The sequence below is a fragment of the Pogona vitticeps genome, chromosome 1, assembly GCF_051106095.1.
Source record: "Pogona vitticeps strain Pit_001003342236 chromosome 1, PviZW2.1, whole genome shotgun sequence".
NCBI classification, from domain to species: domain Eukaryota; kingdom Metazoa; phylum Chordata; class Lepidosauria; order Squamata; family Agamidae; genus Pogona; species Pogona vitticeps.
In genome coordinates, this window is record NC_135783.1 from 172,103,384 (window position 1) to 172,123,925 (window position 20,542).

General features: G+C 41.6%; 1 long non-coding RNA gene across 1 annotated transcript in view; it reads left to right on the forward strand.

Moving 5' to 3' along the window:
* Window positions 1-4,097: 4,097 nt before the first annotated feature.
* Window positions 4,098-20,542, forward strand: part of LOC110086111 (uncharacterized) — a 48,176-nt gene continuing 31,731 nt past the window's right edge. Inside the window, exon 1 of the long non-coding RNA XR_002301760.3 lies at window positions 4,098-15,659. This is a non-coding gene — a long non-coding RNA (uncharacterized LOC110086111). The remainder of the gene's footprint in view (window positions 15,660-20,542) is intronic.

Sequence of the window (20,542 nt, forward strand, 5' to 3'; positions counted from 1 at the left end):
ACAGCTATCCAGGTGGCTTTAAAGAGATGGTCTTAGAAATAGACACTTGATTCTAACCAAGTGGAGGCACAGTTGGTCAAGAATGCTGACAGTATAAGAGAGAGAGTTCAGTCTGTTCTGGGTGAGGGATGCACTCCCCTGAAAGGAGTGAGGGGAGTTTCTCCTGTATTGGTTTCTTCTCCTTCTTTTGGATTAATTCCAGATACCTGGAAATGCATCCTGGGGCAGCTTGATCACAGCCGGGGGGGGGGGGAGCTAATGGTTACCAGAATTTTTCCATGTTGTTCACCTGCTGAAGAAGCAAGAGACCCCTCCCCGTCCCGAAAAACGTGTGACTCTGTGAAGTGCAGAAAAAGCTGCCAGCAGCCACCGAATGGGCTTGTTAAAAATGACATTCATTCTCTCTCTCAAGGATACCATCTTGCCACAAATGACCCAAATACAAAGAGCACTGACAAATGAAAACTAATGTCTATTAGACAGGGGAACAAAGTTCTCTGAAAGCCAGATAAAAGCATTTAGCACATGTGGTCCAAATGGGGAGCTCACTGGGCTAGTTTAGCCCCGAGACTGAAGTGTGCATGTGTATGGGGTGGTAATTCTGGGGACAATGAAACCAAAGCAATAGTCATGCAGAGGTCACATGGCACAGGCCATCAAACTGAAAATAAACATATCTTGAAGCCAGGTGTGGGTTTCTGCCCCTTTAAGCCCTGCTTCCATCTAACAGTAGCTGCTGACAGCCACACAGACAAACCACAGCAGCAGCTGCTTCAAAACAGTAAGCCCTGGGCCAAAGGCAGGAGGCTGAGCTGTGCAGAGGCAGAGATGAAAGTTGCAGCTGTATTTTTAGCAGGAAAAGATCTCATCGGGTGGCAAAGAAGAGACTGGAAGGGAGGGGCACATATGGAAAGTGGCACATATGACACCATTATCTTTGACAGCAGGTCAAATCCAGGAGATAATCATCAGGCATTAGAGTGTGAAACAGTTTGACAGTATGACCCCCCACCCACTACCCTTTAAGACAATCACTTCAAGAACAGCTAAACATTTGAACAAACAGTAAAGCAGTATTTGTGGGGAAAAGTATGCCTCCTCTGGGGGTCGGGAATCACCTACGATGCCCCTTTTGTCATTAATCATGTTGAAGCACATTCAGAACGAGCAGTTAGCCAACTAACAAACGTTCATTGTGAACTATTTTACACCATAATTTCAGCAGATCATTCCCCTCAACCTCTCATCCATAAGGGAATTAGCAGCAGCCCTTTAGGAGTCTCTTCTTCAGGGGATAGGAGAGGTTTGTGTTCAGTCCAAAGATCAGGAAAGGCTTGCAGACTTTCAGCCTCCCTTCCCAAAAGCCCCTTGCCAACTGATGCAGGCATTTGAATGGTTGCTTGTGGCGCAAACCACGATCCTCGGTCAGAGCTGGGTTCTTGCACCTTTCAATTTTGCCTCAGGAACTACTCTTGGTTTGGCCTCAACCTTGCCAGGCTGCTCTGGGTCCTCTGTGGTGAGCCCTTTCCAATGGGAGAAAGGGAGGAAAGAACCCAAGGAAGGGCTACCTTTGGATGCTGCGCACCAGTGTATACTGCAGGATGTGCATCTTCCTCACTCCACTCTGTGGTGTCTGCCCGGTCTTCCATCTTGCGCACTTCCTTCTCCTCCCTACCAACTGCCCCCACCTCTTCCTCAACTTTTGTCCTCCACTTGGGGGAAGAGCCCTTTGGTGGGCTCTTCTCCACTTTTCTCATTTCCCTGCCCTGATGGGTCTCCCCAGTCTCTCCAGATGCACTGCAGAGTGCATTCTGGGGTAATGCTTGGGAGAAGGGATCCATCCTGCACCCACCGGATATCCTGACAGGGACCCATGGAGGGCCAGTGGGATGTGGAAGTTGACCCTTGCTGAATGCCTAAGCTCACCCACTCAGAGTATTAAATAAAGAAAATGAAACTTAAGTGTTGGAGAGATCAGAAAGAACTCAGCTGAATCATTAAACCTATTTTCACAGAAGTACTCTGGCCTCTGGCCTCATAGTTGATTGATGCAGATTTCATCAACACACTTAAACAAAATATACATCAAAAAGAGTATGTGAAAGGGTGGTTTTTTTGAATGCTAATTAATAATCTGATAGCATGAATGAGGGGATGAATCTACATGAAACGGTTTCCATATGAATGGATCCCACATTGCACTAAGAACACCTTTTCCTCAGATCTGCAGAGCACTCACAGAACATAAATTTGGGCAGATGACCACAGCATATCTTGAATGGAGGTATAAAGGCATCCCAGAGGAGGAGCGGAAATGTGCCTATGGCTGCAATCAGATTGAGGATCTAACTCACTACTTATTACTCTGTCTTCTCTATGAAAATCCCAGAGAAAGATTTTTGTCTCCCATAATTCAGCTGTATCCCAACTGTACTTCAATGCAAATAACAGTAAGACTACTTGCTGATACACAGCTGTATATTACGTACTCTGTTGCACAATTTGCGCTAGCAGCTATGAAGCTGAGGCTTCGATTTGTTAAGGTTCATAATATTACATAAATGTTGAATATAGTGACTTTGATATTAGACACTATGCCACCATTCCCAGAATGGGTTTATTGGCCCCTGGGGCATCCTTTTGTTTTAACCGTATTTATGTAAGTCTGCCTTTGTAAAGGCCTATGGCCAGAAACAATAAAGGTACAACGTGTGTGTGATATAAACATGAACTATCGTTACAAGAGCATTAAAACATGCATGATGGGCAGGCGGGTGGGGTAGAAAACAGCTAAAGTTACAACACAATATACATTATCAGTTTTCAAATAAAAGTGGGTTAGAACATCCAGGTCCTTGAGATTATTTTAAACACAATAACGGAGACAACTGCAGTGCCTATGGGAAGGGTGTAGGGCTGCCACCACTGAGAAGGCAATGTCTCTTTTGTTTGGGGAACCTTATTGGCTGGCCCTCAAACAGGAGCTCTTGCTAAAGAGTAAAGAGGAAGAAAATAGAAAATAGAGAGTTATTACCAACTGGAAACAAAAAGTGTGTAGAACTGTCTCCGTGCCAACTATCCATCAGTTTCCTTCCAAGAATGCCTTATACATAAAATGTCAGTAAAGAAAGCAAAACTAGTTATTCTTAAGTGAATCCTGGAGAGGATTAACTATGCCAGTTCTATGAAGCTTCCTTCAGGGGCTGATTGTACCTCAGAAATGAATTCCACTGCACTAAATGGAACTTAGTTCATAGAGTTCACTCATACCAATTAATCTGCAGTAGATCCTTCTCTCTCATTGAAACTTCCCATGAAATCTGCGAAACCAATTCAGGGAGAAGATCGCTCTTTTATATGTATCCTGATCTGATCTTTGACTTGAATATGAAAATCAAGGTCCAGTCAGTCTGCCATACAGTACAATCCAGACCATAAATCCAAAGGAAAGAGTCACAAAGGGACATTGCTGAGTCAAGGGCTCCTCCAGATCTGTGAAAAGTTTTACTTCTGTTTTTCTTACTTGGTTATGAAGTTTCCTGGTGACAATCAAGATTTGCGCCCAAACCTCCGTTTTAAAAGCTACTTCTCCAAACATGTATATGAACAATAAAATATATCACCTTGTTGCTAAGGAAGGAGTGAGAAATGGCAGCCTGCTGATTTCCCTAGATCACATTTTGTTTCAAGGATAGAGATACTAAAGAAATATGGAAAAACAGAGCTGCCAGCGAGGAAAAGTCAGACTGCAATAAAAATGCCACTGATCCCGCAAGTGGAGTTAGCTCAGGAGTTGTTGTTTTTCTCCTCTTTCACCTTTCCCACCATCTCATGGACAACAAGGCTGCCCTGGTCCTTGTTGTCCATGAGAAGGGAAAAGAGCCAGTCAGACTGCAATAAAAATGCCACTGATCCCGCAAGTGGAGTTAGCTCAGGAGTTGTTGTTTTTCTCCTCTTTCACCTTTCCCACCATCTCATGGACAACAAGGCTGCCCTGGTCCTTGTTGTCCATGAGAAGGGAAAAGAGCCAGTGTCCTGAGGGAGAGGGAAGAGGCAGGACTCAGTCATAACAAACACAATTGGCTGTAAATTGGGGAAGAGTTGCAGGCTGCTGGGTCTTTTAGAAAGGAGATAACAAAGCACTTTAAAGAGACATTCAGCTGAAATCAGCTTCTCCTCAGCCACGCTTTTATACCTTTAGAAAGATAAGAAATCCATTTCCCTTCTGGATCCTGAACAATTTTGAATGCGTTTATCTAATCAAAAGCCTGATAGAGCCTGGTCAGAATGGTGGAAATGGGAAGATCACCATGCTAAATTCTGAACAAACTGGGTTTTAAAACATCAGTGCCTTCAGGAGGGGCAAAAATAAAATCATGGGAACCCACCGATTTTTGTCACTGTAACGAGGAACTGAACAGTAATGAGGCAAATGTCGCCTGGATGTTGGGAAAGATACCAATAATGTCAGTGATGAATTAGATACATGACAGATAAAAAATGGTGTACAAGCCCTCGGAAGCACTCTGCTTCCCATGGCCTTCATGCTGGGTTGCTGTCTGTGCAGTAATGAGTATCCATATATGAGGCAGCCAGCTTTTAGGGGCCTTGTGGCTTTTCTTTTGCAAGTTTATAGAATTGTCTCCCATTATTAACCTAATGATCAGATGCTAAATATAGTCTATCAACTATTAATCAAATTGCGAGCTCTAACAAGACATTTCACAACATAAATGCTTGAGACACTACCATTCTCTCTATTTTTCTCTTTCCCTGTCTTTTGCATTTAATACAGTCTACTTGTGCCTGAATCACGAGTCTTTCCTGGGGAAAAAAAATTAATCTGCTCAAACAGGCTAGCAAATGCAGAGACCTGATAATTACTCTGACTGCCTAGATGGCTCCTTGTGCATTTGCTGAAAGCCTCGTCTTCAGCACATCAAAGGGCAAGGCTCAATGGGGTGCTGCCGGCTGAAACACCCGCTCCCTCTGCTGTCCCTTCTTTCTCTCCTTCAGATCCTTTTATGCCGAGCAATCTCGAGAGCAATCACAGGCAAAAGACAATGGCCAGATGAGCTTTACAGTAAGGTCCTCACCACTGTGTCCCACTTTTAATTAATGGCATTATAAAACTAATTGCCAGCTAAGCAGCCTGCTAGACTGTGCAAAGTTTCAACCCCCAAGGCGAGGGATGAGAAGGAACAAATCACATGTGACACATGGACATCCCTTTGTTGAATGTGGTGCTACAGAGCTGCTCAGCCTGAGCCGCGTGAACCCCCAGGGGGTTCTTTTGCTGGAGGTTTCAAGGAGATACCTTGGCATTGTTCTGCCCCCCTACTCTCATTCTGTTTGCTATCCTTTCATTTCAAAGGGATGCATGGACTGCGTTCCATCACAGAGACTCAAAAGTAAGTTATGTTTGACACACACACAAATTTTTGCCATTTTGTACCCATCCAGAGATGATGAGAAACAAGGTAAGTAACCAATTAACTTATGTTGAAAGGCCATGGAAAGGTCATGCAGGCCATTCAGGAGAATATTTCCATAATCTTGACATGGGAAGAAATAAACCCAACAAAAGTTATCACATATCCAGATTCTCCTCTTTCCTCCTGCCCTGCTAGAATGAATTAGTTCCCTAACATAACTGCAAACGTTCTGAGAATACACCACAGCCAGGAAACACAGGTGCAAAAACGCGCACACAGCAAAGTTCAGGTTAATTTACAGACTACTTAGATCACAAATGGCACCAGTCTTCCCAGCCTAGTGGATTCTGGGACATGCTTCCAGTGATGACAGAAGTTGATTTTTGGATTACAAATTACTTAGAGAATACCTCAGCCAATGACTGTGCTGACTGGGATATTGTGGGAACTGTAGTCCACAGAAATAACTTGTAACACCATTGATCCTTTTCAAATTTTGGGTAACTTAGATGGAGAGCAATAAAAACAAACCATGTCTAAGGAATTTATTCATAAAGCATGCCAATGGAGCCTAGTAACGTAAAATGTGCTCAGGAGTTAAAAATATCAGCCTTCCCACATATCTCTGGGATAGCTGATATTTGCACTTTGAGTAGATAGCAGCTCTTACTATGGAGAGGCATAATTTAAACACCTTCCTTTGGGCCTGTTCTCTTGTCTAAATATTTAGAAGGAAGGGGAGTGGGGAAATGCCGGAAGAGCCACCCTTCATGGCAACCCCTCCCTCTGTTCTTTTCAGAAGGCAGCTAGTAAGGCTTAGAGGTGTGAGGGGAAAACAAGCAGATCATTGCATTCCTTTGTGGCTGACTCATCTCAGTGCCTTGGGATGGAAATTCCAACGTGACAGGGAGCAATGCAGTGATAACCCCTTTAGCTACACCTCTCACCTCAAGGCAAGCTGAGGGTTCCACAAAGGCAGCTTGGTTTTCCGGCTGTAACTTCAGCCACAACCAAGGTGGTTTTTTTCCTCCCCAGTTTGGCCTGTGATAGGAAAACTGTTCCAGCTGGGTCAATGACTAGCAATTCCAGACCAGAATCAACCATACATTTGTTTCATCATTTTTTGTAACCTATGGCCCTCATAATTAGAACTCTAAGAGTCCTTGTTCATGTTGATGCTGATAAAGATTTAGTAAAGAATATTGGAAATAGATCCTTATAAGTAGTTCACAGGTATTACTGATATATATTATTTCTTTGATTATTTCAGAGTCTGTTAAAAATCCCAAAGAAAAGATTAACATTTCATGGGAAAAAGATTCCTAGCATCTTTCAAAGAGGTAGCTATGTTGATCTGTTTAAGCAGGTATAGCAAAAGTAAAAAAAAAGTATTATGGCACTTTCAAAATCAATCACTTTCAGTATGAGCTTTTGTGGATTTCTGAGGAAATCTGTTTCTTCATATACAGAAAGTGCACTATTTAAGACATAACATACATGATTGTGGGGGTAGGCACTAGATGAAATGACATATAGGCTGAAATCCGGTAATGTAAATTGACACCATCTAAGTCTTATGATCCACTTCTTGGATGTACACCTTAATGTAGTGAAGGGGTTTGAGTGTATCAGTGAAGCTGAGAGCAATGGCGTCAAGAGGCCAGCCAAGCCTGGGCTGCTAACAGGGTCACCCAAGGAGGAATGGTCACAGGTGAGGCTCAAGACTAAATGCTTTCACCCTCTTTAAGATAGCTACTGGGCAGCAGTGGTAGCTGAGGGTGACACTGGTGCAGGAAGCAACAGTAGTGACAAGCTAACTTTTATTAGTACTAACTCAAGCTAACTTTTATTAATACTATGGAAAAGGTGGCAATGGTAACTCCTGCTGAACTTTGCTTACCATGAAAACCCCATGATAAGATAGTCTAAAACAAAACAAGAGTTAGTGCTGGAAGAGGAGACTTTCAGGTCAGAAAGCACTCGATAAACTACTGGGAGAGTAAATACTGGGCTGATAAATAATGTAAGTGGGTTGTCAATAAAAGTTTAAAATTTTAAAAAATTATTTAGCACTAACCAAATGTTCCTTCCAGCCACTGAATTCAAGAGTCTTTCCTGAGTTATTTCCCTCTGTTTTGTCAGTTACTCACTTGGTAGTTTAGTTTGCTATTATCTGTTCCCAGTTGTAAGAAATGGAATATTTTTATTCTTTCTACTACTAATGTCTCAGAATGAGTTACTGAGATTGTAAGTGGTAGTTTATGAGAAAAGGGGTGGACTATCTGAGAACCTAAAGCTACTCTCCTCTGTGGATGTTTGTACTTCTGCTGTATGTATCAAAAGGAGAATTTTAACCAGATATTCAAAATTCTGCAAAAAGTCTGATGCTGCACAAGACATACAGCTGGAATATGGAACGTGAGAAGTAGGAATCGAGGTAAACTGGAAATATATTGCAGTGCTTGATGTAGATGAACTAAAGTGGATCGGAACAGGATATTTTCAGTTATTCAACTACAAAGTGTTCTACTCTGAAAATGATAAATCGAGAAGAAATGGAGTGGCTGTAATACCGAGGCAAGATCCAGCACAAATAATTAGGAGCTATAAAGTAAGATCTGACCAAATAATATCCATCAGACTCTGTGAAAATTGATCAACATAACAACATTCTGGTCAATGTTCAACCTACCAATGCTGGGGAAAAAATGAAATAGAAAGCAATATTATTCTAGTAGCCAATATTGTATGCTAAAATACACACACGAATGGTTTAAATATTTTTAAAATGTATAGATTTTGAAGGGACGACTAAGAAGACACCAATATGCAAAAAACAAATAATTATAAGCAACCCATGTAACACAATGTTTAACAAGCACAAATTGAATGTAGGTAGATTGAAAAACTAATAAAACATTTTTTTAAAAAGAAAGCTTTTATGCAAACATCCAGGAGAAAATTGGTCACATACCCTAACAAGATATGTATATATTCATAGGTGACTGGAACACAAAAATAAGAAACAAAACAGAACCAAATGTTGTTGGAAAATTTGACCTAGGGGACAGAAATGAAGCAGGAGAATGACTCATAGAGTTCTGCAAAGCCAACAATCTGTTTTTTGCATACTTCAAGCAACTGAACAGACAGCTGTACATGTGGACATCAGCATTTCGTTAATGTAGAAATTGAATAGACTACATAATTGAAAACAGGAGAGGGAGATGTTACAATCTTTCTACCAAAACTAGACCAGGAGTGGATTGTGGTATGATCGTAAATTGTTAGTATTCAACATTAGAGTAAAGCTGAAAAAGAACACTAAAATAAATATAGTGCCAGAATATAATTTAAACAACATTCCTGATGAATTTAAAGTCCACATAAGGAAGAGATTTGAATTACTAGAACCAACTGAACATAAAACAAAACAACCATGGAATGAAATGAGATATATTATTAGGGAAGAAATTTTTAAAAGCCTGATGTTCAGGCTTGATTTCAAAAAGGAAGAGGCAGTCAAGATCATATTGTAAATATCTGCTGGCTACTGGAGTGAACCACAGAATTTCAAAAGAAGACCATTGTGTGCTTTATAGGCTACTAGAAATCCTCTGACATTGTGAATAATGAGAAACGATGGGGTGTTCTGAAAGAAACAGGGGTGCCTCAGCACCTGATTGTCCTGATGTGTGATTTGTATCGTGGACAAGAAGCTATCATTAGGACAGAATATGGAGTGACAGAATAGCTTCTTATAGGCGAAGGTGTCAGATAAAGGTGTATTTTGTACCCCGTATTCACCAGGACTGAAGGGATCTTAAAGGAACAAGGAGTTTTGGGGAAGGAATAGGAAAGTTTTAATTACCCAAATATAACCACGGCTGTTGACATCACCCGACTTATGCGGCAAGATTTTACATTACTGGATTTCAACCAGAGACACAAACTTTCAAATTTAAGATAGTATTATTAAAATAGTGAATTGAAAATGTTCGTTATGTAGACATCTTCATTGTAAGTGATGATTAACTGGTAGACATACAGCTGCTTAGAAGTATTAAAAATTATTTCTAGAAAGTCAATTATTTTTTCTTGAAAAAAATTCTGATTCTGAGTCCAGAGATTTACAAAAGGAAAAGTTTATGGAAAACCAGTTTATAAACCCCTCTCTCTTTCTCTCTCTGTGTGTGATGGGCCATTAAGCCATCTGTAATTTATGAAGACCTCAACAGGGTTTTGAGTAATGTGAGATGTTTAAGGAGTGGTTACTACTACCCAGTGGGTATCCACAGTTGAAGGTATCCATATTTTCAAACAATCCATAAGAGTCTTGCATTAAATTAAAATTTGCATTTAGGAGACTTTTATGTCTAAAGCTCTGGCTCTATTTTTGGCTCAAATTCACACTTTATCAATTGGCTTGTCACTGAAAATCTTTTTCTCTGTGCTTATGGTCCATGTTGCTAGAGTAAGATATACGCATACTAATTATGGCATACGCCTGGAGCAGATGGATTACAACCTACACCATTGACACACTTCCATCAGGGCCACTAGGGCAGGAATGTTTGGCAGATGGAGCTATAAGACAGAATAAGATGAAATATGACAGGGCCATTTTCTCATCCATTTCACTATCTATTATAATTTAGTAATCATCATCACCATGAATTGCAAAGCTAGAAGGGACTATATCAATCATCAAATCCAGCCCCTGTCAAGGAGTGGGGAACTGAACACCCAACCTACCTAAGGTAAAGGTTCCCCTTAACATTTAGTCCAGTCATGTCTGACTCTAGGGCACGGTGCTCATCCCCGTCTCCAAGCTGTAGAGTCAGTGTTTTGTCCGTAGACAGTTTCCGTGGTCACGTAGCCAGCGTGGCTAGACACGGAACGCTGTGACCTTCCCACCATGGTGGTGCCTATTTATCTATTCACATTTTTACATGCTTTCGAATTGCCAGGTTGGCAGGAGCTGGGACAAGCAGTGGGGGCTCACTCCGTTGTTTGGATTTGATCTTACGACGCCTGGTCTTCTGACCTTGCATCACAGAGGCTTCTGCAGTTTAACCCACAGTGCCACCATGTCCCTACCTAAACCACTGAGCTTATTCAGTAGTTCTAAATTGGCAGCAATTCTCCAATGTCTCAGATAAAGACACCATATAATCCTTTTAGTGGAAGTCTACAGCTGAGAAATTATGTGAAAAATAACAACAGTACAGTGGTGCCCCGCTTGATGATGAAATTGCTTAACAATGAGTTTTTTGCGATCGCTATAGCAATCGCAAAACAATGATTCAATGGGTTTTTTTTTGCTTCACGACGATCAGTTCCCTGCTTCAGGAACTGATTTTTTTGCTTAACGACGATTTAAAAACAGCTGATTGGCGGTTCGCAAAATGGCTCCCCGCTGTTTTGCTGACCTATTTTCGCTATATAGGCATCAGAAAATGGCTGCCCTATAGAGGATCTTCACAGGACAATCAGGTATTTCCCCCATTGGAATGCATTGACTGGTTTTCAATGCATTCCAATGGGTTTTTTTCTTTCGCTTGACGATGATTTTGCTGTACAGCGATTTTGCTGGAATGCATTATCGTCGTCAAGTGGGGCACCACTGTATTTGAAACACACACACACACACACTTGATTGACATGTCTCCATGCAAAACTTCCTTGGCGCTAAGTATCTGTAGCACCTCCTTTCCAGTGTCTGACAGTGGTTGTGGAGAAATTGCTGCTGCTACAGTGGCAGAGCAGTTATGCCTCAGCTGTTTTCCCAACTGTTTGCAGCCCCGTGCTAGTGTACCTCCCTTCCGTTCCTTGCTATGTGTTTGTGTGTCTGCTGCTTCCCTCAACAACATTTGGCCTTAGTGACCGGGAGAGACACTGCTGATGGCTGGCATTCCATCTTCCCTCTAATGGCATCTGTAAGGCTAGGACTTGTTGATACATTCAATACCTGGAAAATGTTTACAAAAAAACCCTCCCTGTGACAATTAATTAGCAATGGCTTTAGTTTAGAATCTAAACTTTAGATCAACACTGCTAATCTGGGGTGTACTGAATGACTTTATAGTCACTTTTCAAATGTGTGACTCTAGAAACTGAAAGTAAGCAAGTCCACAAAGCAGTTCCACCAGGAGGGTAACTCTGGTTAGTCACTAAAACACACCTTCCCAATGAATCAGGTTTTGGTTTTTGTTCTTCTTCGTATTTAGAGGGGATATCTAGAAAGCGAAAGCAGGTCGAAGGAACTCCGATTATCTGGTATGATGTGAAGAAACTTAACAGACAAGCCAACACCACAAGTCCTACTCCTAGCGATGTCCAGTTTTGTTCACATAGTAGAGAGACATGTTCATTAAGAACAAAGAAACCAGAGAGAGCAGGGCACCTCACCCATTCACGTCATGTGAGACTAAAATATTCTAAGTGGCCACTATCTAGGGTTGCTTTATTTCTATAACCATGTTGTGGCATTGCAGGGGAAGATGAACAGGTAGAGTTTATGGTGTAGACTTTACATTGCAGATGAGCCTTGTCAGCTTCTTGAGGATCTGAATAATTCTAAGAAAGCCTATTCCTGGGTGTCATGACTAGGCAAGCATTTATAAAAAGATGCCTAGAGTGTGGAATTAAGGGCAAAAAGGGAACTCAAAAAGGGAACCTGCACTGTACCAATAATCATACTGAAACACAAAAGCAAGCAAGCAAGCAAACGCCCACTCACTGAAAATATGCTCATTTTTATTTTCCCTCCTTAGCTATAAGGCTTGTGATCATTTCTTTCTGACACTTGGGGCTTCTCTTTGTTCTGTAGCCATTGTTCTTAGGCATAGTAGTGATTCACTGTTCAGTGTGATTTCAGCAGTTCCACTTCAGAATAAGCAGTTGGCAGGCACAGCTTTTTGATCAGCACTACAGCATTTTTATTACTTCCCCAGCAACAAAATTTCATAAATGAGTATCTCATCCATGATTGTCAGCATTTATCTCCATTCTACACTGGGCCTTTATATCTTGTCAGTTCTTGGGTGACTCTAAGTACACAGTGAATACTGAATACTCTCTCTCTCTCTCTCTCTCTCAGACACACACACACACAGAGACAGAGACAGAGAGAGAGAGAGCACTGGTAGGATGTTAATGCGATCCAGAGAATCTCCAACCTACCATTGCTCCAGCATGTCACTACATTCACTCCTTCTAAAAATATCCTTCCAAGTTCTTACCAGATATTGTACCTTTAAAAAGTAAAGCACCTTTTAAGTTGGTTCAGACACTTCTTGTGTGGATGGACACTTTGTGCACCAGAAAAGAATAAGTGGCAACATGGGTGTGAAATAACTTTTGGGGCATTTGGGTCATCCTGGCAAGATGACAGTAAGTGGGGCCCTAAGCTTCAGAGAATGTCATTCCATAGCCTCTGCAGGAAGAGCACCGGGTTAAAAAAATGTACTTGTTGTGGGTGTATTGTTTTCTGTGGATGGGTGATTAGTTTTTTTTGTTGTGTGTGTATTGTTGTGATAAGGAGATTGTCTGTCACTGTGGTTGATGGTGGTGATCCCCTTGACCTTGTGGCTGGGTAGAGTTCGTGACCTTTTGCATGCTGTATTTTTGAGAGCTGGGAGCCAAGTTTTGTTGAGTTTCAAACGTTCCTCTTTTTTACTGAAGTTTTTCTGGTGCTTGTGGATTTCAGTGGCTTCCCTGTGCAGTCTGATGTAATGATTGCTGGTGTTGTCCAGTATTTCTGTATTTTGAAATAGAATTTCATGTCCAGTTTGTTTTAGGGCATGTTCAGCTACTGCAGATTTTTCTGGTTGTTTTAGTCTGCAGTGTCTCTCGTGTTCTTTGATTCTGGTGTGGATGCTTCGTTTTGTGGTTCCAATGTATACCTGGCCACAACTGCAAGGTATCCAGTATACTCCTGCAGTGGTGAGGGGGTCCCTTCTGTCCTTTGCTGACCGTAACATTTGTTGTATTTTTGTGGTGGGCTTGAATACTGTTTGTATTTCCCCATGCGGTCTGTGACCCCTTTGATGTATGGCAGAAATACTTTGTTTGTGGGTGGCTGTTTTTCTTCTTCAGTTCTGTGTTTTTTTCTTGGTTTGATGGCTCTTGTGATTTCATTTTTGGAGTAGCCATTTGCCTGTAGGGCCCAATTCAGGTGGCCGAGTTCAGTGTTGAGAAACTGAGCTTCACAGTTCCGATTTGCACGGTCTACCAGTGTTTTGATTATGCCTCTTTTTTGCTGTGGGTGGTGGTTGGAGTTTTTGTGTAGGTACCTGTCTGTGTGGGTGGGTTTTCTGTAGACCATTCTGGCAAAGGACAGAAGGGACCCCCTCACCACTGCAGGAGTATACTGGATACACACTAATCATCCCATCTCACAGCCATAAATACTCCACGCCCTAGCCAAACTACACAAGAGCAGTTTGCTGTCCTCTGAAGATGCCAGCCACAGAGACTGGCGAAACGTTAGGAAAAAACACCTTCAGAACACGGCCAAGAAGCCCGAAAAACCCGCAACAACCATTAGCTCCCGGCCATGAAAGCCTTCGCGAATACATTGTACTTGTTTCCCTTCGGTTTTTCAATGAAATAGTTGACAAACTGAGGTTTCTGATGAAAAAGATGTGATCCCACAGAAGAAATGATGTTGAAGAAGAATGGTTGGGGTTAAGGAAGGTAGGGGCTCCAGTAGTAGAGTCAAGAGAGAGGTGTTTTCTTTTATTCTGTTGAGACAACAGCCCTTTTTATATGGGAGTCAAACAGCTGCCCTTCAGCTGATGGTTCTTGAAGGAGTTTGAACTAAATTGATTCCCCTCCCCCAATATGGCACAACTATGGGAGTGACTAGACAGGGATTTGTCCCACTTTGTCCCATGTTTCTCATGGTTCCTTTCAATATTTATTCAGTCAACTATATAACATTAATACTAATTGCAAGTAGATCCAATCTTTTGGCAAGCATATGCAATAGAATTTGTTTGCCCAGTAGCGCTTGACTTTTTAAAAATTTATTTTATTTTATTTTATTTGTAGCAATCCACTCATGTTATTTTCTCTTCTCACTTTTGGCTTCTGTGATTTCCTGTATTGGTCATTAGGACTGCTGCTGTTTATGTCCAAACAATATCACTGATAATGCACAGAGAGGGGCATGGTACGCGCGTGAATCCTAGTCTTTTTGCTTGTGCTCATCAGGGCTACAATTGCAATGTGATTTGTAAAATTTATTTGTTAAATACTTTCGTCCATTTTAGTATTGTAGCTATGGCACTAAACTGATGTAGCATTAATATATATTTTTAATTTATACCCTGCCCATCTAGACTGAAGTCTACTCTGGGTGGCTACAACAGTACATAAAAATAAAAGCAATTTAAAATAAAAACAACAGTATTAATATAATTCAAGATGGCAACGAATAAATGAGGTGATGACAGGAGGGAAGACCTGTCTAAAGAGCCAGGCCTTAAGTTTGCTCTTAAAAACAAGTTTGCTCTTAATTCGAATGCTTACCATGTCTTGTCAGTTTAATGCAATTTCATTTGTCTAACACTGAATAAAAAGAAGGGATTTCTTTGTCTGCCAAAGGGGTGGGTAAGAGGGTGGTAATAATGACAGAAAAGGGTGAGGGAAAGTGGGGGCTTTGTGATGTATGGACACTTGAAATACACTCTATAATGAAACATCTCTATGTGAACATTGGTAATGATTTAAATGCCACTTGAATGTAAGGAGAGGTTTGCATTGAGGCAGGAAAAAACGTCAATGTGATTGTGCCCTATGATCTTGTTTAGAAGTCTGGAGGTGTTTAAGTAGCAGTTCAAAAGAGTTCCCTTTAAAGAAAAAAGAGAGGGAGGGGAAAGCCAAGAAAAGAAGCTGACCTTCCTCTAAGGAAGCAGGACAGCCACTGTCCTTTGGAAGTGGTGGCCCCCAGGGATGCAGGGCCCCACAAGAGAGGTGAAGAAGGACAAGATTTACTTGCTCCCTTGTCTGCCCAATTAACATGACTCCTGTAGAATAGGGATGGGGCCCCTTTTCTTTTTCTTTTCTTTTTTTTACAGAATGAATACTAGCCCCTCTCCTACCTTCATCTGCTTCCCCGAGTACTTTTCTTTTCAGCCTAACTTTCACTTTCCGTGGAAGTGCCAATCTGAGAGAAAATGGCTATAAATGCTGGTGGAAGAAGAGATAAGCCTGAAGGTAAGGGTAGGGGAAGTTCAGTACTTTTTTATTACAAAACACTCAGTCCCATGGGTTATGAGCAAACAAGACAGACATGTGAAGACAGACAAGGGAAAACACATTTTCATCTCTACATAGGTAGACAGATAAACTACATAGGTAGAGGTAACATTATTTGCCTCAAAATAGGTAGTCAGGTAAGTGGAATTCAGATATCAAGATTTTTCTGATATGTAGTTTATATTACATCCGCTGATTGCTTTGTAGTTAATACAGCCATCCTTCAATTTTTGCCTGATAACCAACATATTTAATTAGAGTGAAACAGAGGCTATCTTGAATAGTTGTATGGAGGACAAAATGTCAACAGGTGCCGCTTCTAGTAAAGGCTGCAGCTGCTGAAATTTCCTCTCTTAAGCAACTATTCAAGGTTCAGAGAGGCTGTTTTCTGTTTCATCTGGCAAATCTGTTTATTCTTCATGTATGTCTACCCATTCAATTTTGGTTTGTACAGGGGTGGCCAGACAAGATGGAAGATGGGGCTCCTATACTTTGGCAGAAAAAGAAATTTCGCTAGGTACAGCTTATTATAAAAGCTTCACCTGTGGAGGTTTCCATTTCCACCTGGGTTAAAGGCAAGGAATTCAAACTATCAAAATGTATTATAAGATTGCAGTTTGTTTAAATTTCCTCAGGAATCAAAGAACTCATGTTGATTCAAATGCACAGCTCTCAAGTTCTTACAGGGGAACTTCTAAGAATTGATTTTTAAGAATGAGGTAGTGAATGAAGTGACACAACAGCTGAATAGCCATTCAAAAAGAGTAAAAGATTTCCCCTGTCATCTATTTTTATTTCAATCCCAACAGAATCTACATGGAATTGCAACTCTGAAAACACTCCTTTTGTAAAAGGGTTGTAGCAAACCAGAAACACCAGCCTAAATGTTTTGCTATAGAACAGTTTGTTTCTTGAACAAACACAGCTAATCTCTGCTCTGATGTTCTGGCAAACAAGATTTGAGAGATTAAGAGAATGCCTCCGGTAAGTTTATCCCTTCTCCCTTAGAATGCCCTGCCTGATTGCTGGCGCATGCAGATGAGCTTCTCCTGAGCAGATGTCACTGGAGAATGCAAACAAAGCAACCTCAGAGATTTCAGGCCTGGCCTGACCTCTTAAACTTGCAGATAATGAGAGCAGCCTCAAGAAGAAGGAGGAGGAGGAGGAGGAGGAGGAGGAGGAGGAAGAAGAAGGAGGAGGAGGAGGAGGAGGAGGAGGAGGAGGAGGAAGAAGGAGGAGGAGGAGGAGGAGGAGGAGGAGAAGAAGAAGAAGAAGAAGAAGAAAGGATGAGCAGAAAGATTCTCAAAGAATAAGGAAAAGGCAGAAGATTACACAAATGTAAAAGTGATACCTTTTACTAGACCACTAAAATAATCAAACAAATTGTGAGCTTTTGTGGAGAAGATTCCACTTCTTCATGCTTAGCACAACCCCTTTATGGACAGTGCAGGAAAATTGTAGATAAGAGTCCAATATTTGATGGTATATGTTTGTGAGAGTTGATTTCAGTTCCTTTTGAGGCTCCTGTGTCAATCATCTTTATATTTATTTATTTATTTATTTATTTATTTATTTATTTATTTATTTATTTATTTATTTATTTATTTATTTATTTACCCCACCTTTCTCCTTGAAAAAGACCCAAGGTGGCTTACAAAACTGAAAGGCAATACTTAAAGTTGAAAACAACGAATATACAATGGTGGTTAACATCACTAAAGGGCAATATTAAGGCTAAGAACAATAAGTATAAAAATATATTTGAAAAAAATGCTACACTGAGAAATGGAAAATACAAGTAGTACTAAAAATCCAGTCAAAGCAGTAAGGCATAACAATCCATCTAAAAATCACACACAGGTTGTTTAGTTACTGAGGGAACTTGCCTGAAGAGAAAGGTCTTTGCCTGCTTACGGAAGGATAGCAAAGATGGGGCCAGTCTAGCCTCCTGTGGGAGGGAGTTCCAAAGTCTGGGGGCAGAAACAGAGAAGACTCTCTCTCCTGTGTGCCCATCAGACAAAACTTTGAAGGTGGTGGGACTGAGAAAAACACCTCTCCTGATGATCTTAACACCCGAGCTGGCTCATAGTAGGAGACACTATCTTTGAGGTATCTTGGGCCTATGCCATTTGGGGCTTTATAGTTAAAACCAGCACTTTGAATTGTGCCCAGAAACTGATCAGCAGCCAGTGGAGCTGCTGTAATGGGGTGTGTGTGGTGGGATGTTGGGGTTGGTTGGTTGGTTGGTTGTTTGGTTGGTTGGTTATGTGATCCCTGTAACCAACTCCGGTCAACAACCTGGCTGCTGCAGTTTGGACCCGTTGAAGTTTCCTGACACTTTGCATTGGCAGCTCCACATACAGCGTGTTACAGTAATCAAGCCGAGAAGTAATTAGGGTGTGTATCACAGTGGCCAGATCAGATCTCTCAAGAAACAGATGTAGATGGCACACTAGTTTTAATTGTACATATGCACTCTTGGCCACTGCCAAGACCTGGGCATTGGGAGTGTACAGTAATCCCATCCCTATTCCTTGATCTGCCTTTTGACTGACCAGCAGCAGAGCCCCATGGCGCAGTGGTTAAACTGCTGTACTGCAGCCAAAACTGTGTTCACGACCTGGGGTTCAATCCCAGGTAGCGGCTCAAGGTTGACTCAGCCTTCTATCCTTCCAAGGTCAGTAAAATGAGTACCCAGCTTGCTGGGGGGGGGGGCAATATGTACCCTGCATAATTAACTTGTAAACTGCCCAGAGAATGCTTGAAGCACTATGGGGCGGTATAGAAGCAGCATGCTTTGCTTTTGCTTTGCATCTCTATCTTGGCTGGATTAAGTTTCAGTTTATTCACCCTTGTCCAATCCCATTACTGATACCAAACACTGATGTATAGCTGAAGCAGCATCCTCAGATTTAGGTGGCAAGGAGAGGCAGAGTTGAGTGTCATCTGCATACTGGAGACACTGGACCCCAAAACTCCAGATAATTTCTCGCAGTGGTTTCATGTAGATGTTTAGTAACATAAGAGACAAAACAACCCTGAAGGACTCTACAGGTCAGGGTTTTGAACAGGAATCCCAGACCCTCCAGGAAGGACTGGAGCCACCGTAAAACAGTGCCCCAAGTCCCATCCCAGAGAGACGGGTCAGAAGGATACTGTGGTCCATAGTATTGAAAGCCACTGAGAAGTCCAGCAAAACCAACAGGGACACAGATCCACTATCCAGCTCCCAGTGTAGGTGGGACCTAATTGATCTCTGTCTTATAACCAGGTATGAAGCCAGATTGAAATGGGTCTAGATACTCTCTCATCCAGGGACCTCTGGAGCTGAGAGGCCATAACCCACTCTATTACCTTCACCAAGAATGGGGTATTAGATACTGGTGGGTAATTATTCAGTATTGTGGGGTCCAAAGAGGGCTTTTAAAAAACATTGCTCTTACTGCTGCCTCCTTTAAGCATTGTTTGGAATTTTACACCCCTCTCCCAGGACCAAAATGCTGCCAAAGTCTGTGAGTGCCACCTCCACACAGGCTCACATTGCCTACTTGGAAACAAAACAACACAAAGACATAGCAACCTGTAGCACAAGTTAAGGGTTATACTTTATTTTTTTTACCAGCTAGAAATAGTCAATTGTGCACAATTAAAATCAAAATAATGTTTTTACCTGGTGAGCATAAGGAGATGTTTATTCAATTTGATTGATGTGAAGAATCCATGTAGCTGGTGTTCAGAGTTCACATTGTCTTGCAGGTTGTGCATAAACACACATTTTTTTAAAACATAAAAATCCTTGTTTATGTATAAGAAAGTGAGAAAAGAGATATGGTTTCCATGCCTCTCTACTTGGATATCCTGTGGATTTCAATGAAACTTAGTCTCGGATAACCTTGTACAGAACTACTGACTAAGAGGTTTTTTTATCTCAGCCCTTCCCCCCCCCCCACTCTATAGGTTGTTTCATTCCATGAATTAGCTTTAAATGATGTTTGTGCTTCCATTTCCAATGTTCGGTCCTTTCTGTGAAAACCTAGGGAGCAGGGCTTTCTTTAGAGGCAACACTACCAAGTGCTGTAAACTCACAAATGTTATATCCAAAGGTGTCCAATGACTAATTGTCAGCATATTCATCTAACTCAGAAAAACACCAAAGAATCCTCTGGCAAGGTATTCTTGAAGGCTTTCATGGCTGGGACCTGATGGCTGTTGTGGGTTTTTTGGGCTGTTTGGCCGTGTTCTGAAGGTTGTTCTTCCTGATGTTTTGCCAGTCTCTGTGGCCGGCATATTCAGAGGACTGGAGTAAGAACTCTGTCCATGCTCTGTTGCTATTTGTTGGATAGTTGAGTATTTATACCTGTGGGAATAGCTTTTGTCCTTTTCAGGAGATAGGGTGATTATCGTGTTTTTGTTGTAGATATACTGTTGTGAGAAGGAGGAGAGATTATCTGTCATTGTGGTTGATGGGTGTCTTTAGCTGGTCTTTTTTGTGCAATGATCCCCAGTCCTTGTGGCTGGGTAGAGTTCATTGACCTTCTGCAGGCTGTATTTTTCAGTGCTGGGAGCCAGGTAGCTCTGCTGATGTTTATGGATTTCAGTGGCTTCCCTGTGCAGATTGCTGGTGTTGTCCAGTACTTCAGTATTTTGAAATAGAATTTCATGTCCCACAACAACAATCCTCTGGCACCTGAAACATTAGTAAGTGTACTACAGGGTGGGCAGAATTTCCAAGATTTACAGATTGGGTTGCCCTATTACCTGTTCTTCTGAGTTTTGCTCAGATTCTAGTCATGTTACTTGGTGCCTATTTGGAGAGTCCTCTAGTCTGGATTCCCAGCTTT